The following is a 5,485-nucleotide window of genomic DNA, read 5'->3' as shown; positions in this document are numbered from 1 at the left end:
GAGTAGGGTGATAGGACAGTGGTCACTGCCTAAGGCCTTAGAACAGATCTTGCTGTCACACAATGCAGGTAAGAAAGAGCGAGACAATAAAGAATAATCAAGGTGTCAGCCAACATTTTTGGATCGAGCATTCATCATGTAAAGTCCAAAAGGTGTAGGCACAGGCTGTATCCGGGTAGAGGTGCCAGAGCTGTGGCCCAACCTGCAGTAATTCCCCAAAGCCTTGGCGCGCTTGCGGAGTAAAGCGAGCATTCTTTTTGTTTCTCATCGGGTTGCGAATGTCAATCTCTTCATGGGCCAAGTTGAGGTCCCCGCATACACAAGAGGTTTACGTGAAACCAAGTCCTTCAAGAATTTCGAAAGGCTTCATCCCAGCGTTGCGGGTACTCCAGTCGTACCAAACCCCAGCCTGCATTAGGTACATAGGTTGTTACCAGCACAAATGCATCAAATTCAGCTATGATCACCCGACCTTCCTGATCATGTTCCTTCACACCAATGCCGTAAGAGACTTTGAGTGGACACTGGCGGGACAGTAGGCCAACACTCCTTTTTGTCCGAAGGAGCTGACCAGTACTGATGAGATCGTCCAGACAGGTTCTGAAGTTCAGCTGGTAGTTTTTTCTCTGAACATTTGGTCTTTTGTAGACACACAATATCTGGGGCTTCTTTACCCAATCTAAACCTTTCTTATTAATCTAGGCTAGAAGCCCATCCACAGTCCAGGAGCGGATCTCAAGTGTGGCATATTTGCCAGTAGGTGACGTTTTCTGATCTGGGGAATCCTCATACAGGACTGGCCCCTTTCCTGCTCCATCTTTTTCGTTTTTCTTTGCTATTGCCTTAACTCTTCTTGGTCACTGGCTCAAGTCTCGGTCTTCTCCATCTTCTGCCACTGCTTTCTTTCTTCCACGTTTCGGCATCCCTGCAAAGAATGCTCTTTGGCACCTGTTCCACATTGCGCGCTGAAGCAGGATTGTTACAATTACCCTAGCACAAAGAACGGAGCACGCTCAAGATCCTGTTTTCTTATTCATTCTACTAATCCCTATCTCTTGACTGATGTATTTAATCAATTTACATTCGGTGTGATTATTGATAAATATGAATTGATTGCTGTAAATTTGCTTTGTGTTTTTTGTAGTGTTGATGGTTTCTTTGTTCCACATAATTTTCTGCACTGAATTCATTTTGATTGTGGGTTTGCTTTTCATTTTCATTCTGTTGTTTACTAAATTTTTCTGTTATTTCTTTTTTATTTTAATGTGTATGTGTAGTAATTCTTTTGAGGTGATTATTAATTTTTCCCCTCATTAAAACAGTCTGTGTTATCTTGGATCTGCTTGATTTCCTCACCATTTGGAAGTTCTGTATCTACACTCTTCCTTCTTTTGCTTTGTATTTGACTTCAGGATAAATTAATATCTCTGACACCACATTTTCAGTCTTGTAGTTTCTTTTATTTTAAATACTTCTACATCTGGTGTGGTGCTGTGGGTTAATGCGCTGGACTGCAATATTGACCTGAACCACAAGATCGTCAGTTCAAGCTCACCAGCCACTCCTTTTCACTATGAGTCAGAACCAGCTCCACAACACTTAACAACAACATATCTGGATTGAGTTCTAAATGGAGTTGTCATGTATGTTAACACAGGTTGTATTCTGCTGTTACGGTTTTTAGTCCAAAGAACACACTTTAGCACTTTTTTATAAAGTTGGTTACTACAAATTCTTTTAATTTCTGTTCATCTGGAAATGTCCTAATTTCACCTTTGGGCTTGAAGGACAGTTTTAATGGGTATGTGATTCTTGTTTGACAATTTTTTTTTTTTCTTTCAGAGTTTTGCATATATCATCCTGTTGCCTTTTTGCCTGCCTGATTTCTGCTGAGAAATCAGAGCTTAATCTTTGTTTTTTTTTTTTTCCCTGTGCTTCTCTCAGATTCTCTTTCCTTGGCTATGGTTTTGGAAAGTTTGATTATTATATGTCTTGGTGATTTTCTTTTGGGATCTATCCTATTTGGGGTTTGTTCAGCTTCTTGCATGCATATCTTCTTGTCTTTCATGATGATAAGGAAGTTTTCTTTCAACACCCCTTTGACAATTTTCTCTGTGCTTTTTTGGTCTCTTCTGTTCTAGAATTCCAATTGCCCATAAGTTTGTTGTCCCACATAACTTAGGCTTTCTTCTGATTTTTATTTTTCTGTAATCTTTTTTTTTTTTTCCTAATTGTTCTTCTAGCATACAGATTGAAATGTTTATCTTCAAGCTCACTACTTTGGGTTTCCATTGCTTCAAATCTACTCCTTTGCTCTCACACTGTATTGTCCATTTCTAATTGCAAGTGTTTTATTGTTTCAGAATTTGCATTTATTTTATCAGTTTGTTATTTTAGTGTTTTCCTGAAATTTTCTAAAGCTTTTTTCTGTCTTTTCCTTGCTTTACTTGATCTTTCTGTCAGGCCTTTAAAAGTACCAAATATCATTGTTTTTCAGGTAGTTCCACTACTTTTTCTTCTTCAAAAAAGTATTTTGGCTCTGCATCTTGGTCATTTGTTTGAACCATTCTCTCTTGTTTCTTCACATGAACTAAAATTTTCTGCTGCGTCTCGGGCATTGTGGTTTCATTGTAATTGTATTTAATTTATTATTGTATGTTTGATTTTTGATTTATGATTGATGTGTCCTTATGCACTCACCAACTGTCTCCTGTGGGTGTAGTTACAAAATGAAAATGTGTGTACTGTCATCTGTTTGCTGTTTGTGCGCATCAGTTTAGGGTAGACGTGGCTGGTGTTGGGAGCTGGCTACTGCTGATCAGGTTGTATAGGAGCTGGTATTGACTCTGCTCCATTGAGTGGAGTTGTAGAGGGTATGGTTGTGGTTGGGCTATATGGACACAGTTGGCCAGGTAGTTTTCTTACAAATTATATGTAAAATCTCTATAAATAGGGTATTCCATAATTAATTGATTGATTGGTTGGTCAATTAAATTGATAAATATTTAGTGATTTATTGAAAACAAAACAAAACTTTTTTTAAGAGTCAGGCTCTGAGTAATCAACGAGTCTTAGATTTTCACCTCAAGGAGCTCACAGTCTACTGGATGGAACAATAATGTAAGCAGATACTTGAAGTAATTGACTCATTTTTTTAAAAAGCTTTTATTGTGAATTGAGTGATAGTTTACATGGAAGAACATTGCCTTTGCACTCGTCCTATTGTATTTCATTTCATTGCAATGATTACAATCACCTCCGTGCATCACCATTCAACAGTATTTGTTTCTGTTCCCTCTATGGTTTGTTTGTTTGATGTGCACAGAAACACTCAGGAATATGTAATCATTTAAACAATAAAAGGGCACATCCTGCAAGCCTGCTTTCTGGCCGCCAGCACACAGTCCTTCTCTTTCCATGAGTCTAGAGTTCCAGCTGCCCTATCTCTTCTTGTTATCATCTCTGCCTACATCTCTGATGTCACTGCTTCTCTAGATGTTGTTGTTAAGTACCATGGAGTTGGTTCCGACTCATAGTGACCCTGCACAGGGTTGCCAAGGTTGTAAATCTTTACAGGAGCAGAAAGCCTCATCTTTCTCCCGTGGAACAGCTGGTAGTTTTGAACTGCTGACCTTATGGTTCACAGCCCAATTCGTAACCACTATGCTACCAGAGCTCTCTGGGTAGGGTCCCACATTCTGTTCATGTTTGTCTCTCTTGATGGTCCTAGGGTCCTCTGTTCCTGGAATGTAAGATTAACTACTTTCCCCTTTATGTGACTATGTGAAGTAATTGACTGATAGAGGGACAAGAATCAAAAGCCCAGCTTTCTGATGAAACAGCTACTATTGCTGATAATTAGCCCAAATCCTAAATCTAGAGTGAACTAATCCAGCAAGCATAGAAGCTGTGGCAGACATGTTGTCTAGCTATGCTTTCGCTATCTGTTTCCGTATACTTCCTCTTTTCCCAATCCTACAATAGAGATTGAAAACCAGTACCACACATTCTCATCTTCTTTTGCTATTATAGGTGTCTTTGGAACCCAGTATGACCAGTCCGGGGGAAACATTGGGAAAGTTTTTCTTTCTTGATAAAAGAGAATCATGAAGAGGGAGAGAAATCCCTATACTATGCTGTTGTTGTTGGCTTCTGTGCAGTTGGCTCCTACTCAATGGCCCTATGCACAACAGAAATGACTGTGCCTACTCTGGTGTCCTCCTCACAACTGTTGTTACATTTGAGCCCATTGCTGCTTCATGTATTAATCCATCTCATTGAGAATCTTTCTGTTTTTTCTGACCCTCCACTTTATCAAACATAATGAACTTTCTCCAGGGACTGGTCCCTCTGGATATCAGGTCGCAAGTATAACAAAGTCTCACTATCCTGGCTTTCAAAGAGTACTCTGGCTATACTTCTTCCAATATTGATTTGTTTGTTCTTTTGGAAGCCCATGTTACTTTTAATATTCTTCTCCAACACTATAATTCAAATGCATTACTTCTCCAGTCTTCCTTATTCATTGTTCAACTTTCACATACATATGAGGTTATTGAAGATACTATGCCTTGGGTCAGGTTCACCTTAGTTCTCAAACTGATATCTTTATTCTTTAACACTTTTAAGAGTTTTGTTGCTGTTGTTGTTGTTGTTTTAACAGAAGTTTTGTTTAATGTAATGCATCTTTTGATTTCTTGACAGCTTCTTTCATGAGTGTTGATTATGGCTCCAAGCAAAATGAAGTCTTTGACAGCTTCAATGCTTTCTCTATTTATATGAATGTTATTCATTGGTCCCACAGTGAGGATTTTTGTTTTCTCTACATCGAAGTGCAATCAATAGTGAAGGCTGTCGTCTTTGATCTTCATCAGTAAATTTTTCAAGTCATCTTCACTTCCAGCAAGCAAGATTGTATCACCTGCTTATCACAGGTTGTTAACGAATCTTCCTCCAATCCTGATGCCATTTTCTCCTTCATATAATCCAGCTTCTCAGATTTAATAAGTATGGCGAGATGATATAACTCTGGTGCATACCTAACCTGATTTTAAACAATTCAATACCCCCTTGTTCTAGTCTAATAACTGCCTCTTTGTCTATGTACAGGTTCCTCATGAGCACACTCAAGTGTTCTGGATTATCCATTCTTTGCATTGCTGTCCATAGTTTTCATGATCCACAAAGTCAAATGCTTTTGCATAGTCAATAAAGCACAAGTAAACAATTTTCTGGTATTCTCCTTCAGCCAAGATCCACCAGCAGTGATATCTCCAGTTCCACATCCTCTTCTGAAATCAAAGTGAACTCCGGTCAGTTCCCTGTGAATGTACTGGTACAACTATTTTTAAATTATCTTCAGCAAAATTTTATTTGCATGTGATATTAATGATATTATTCAATAATTTCACATTCTGTTGGGTCACCTCTCTTTGGAATGGGCAAAAATAGGAATCTTATCCAATTGATTGGCCTGGTAGCTGTC

The 5,485-nt window shown here is 38.7% G+C and overlaps 1 pseudogene; it reads right to left on the bottom strand.

The window, feature by feature from the left end:
- Nucleotides 1–6: 6 nt before the first annotated feature.
- LOC102823480 lies at nucleotides 7–923 on the bottom strand (annotated as a pseudogene).
- Nucleotides 924–5,485: the final 4,562 nt, after the last annotated feature.

The sequence above is a fragment of the Chrysochloris asiatica genome, unplaced genomic scaffold, assembly GCF_000296735.1.
Source record: "Chrysochloris asiatica unplaced genomic scaffold, ChrAsi1.0 scaffold00110, whole genome shotgun sequence".
NCBI classification, from domain to species: domain Eukaryota; kingdom Metazoa; phylum Chordata; class Mammalia; order Afrosoricida; family Chrysochloridae; genus Chrysochloris; species Chrysochloris asiatica.
The sequence above is the reverse complement of the archived record's forward strand: the minus strand, read 5'-3'. Positions and strand labels throughout refer to the sequence as shown.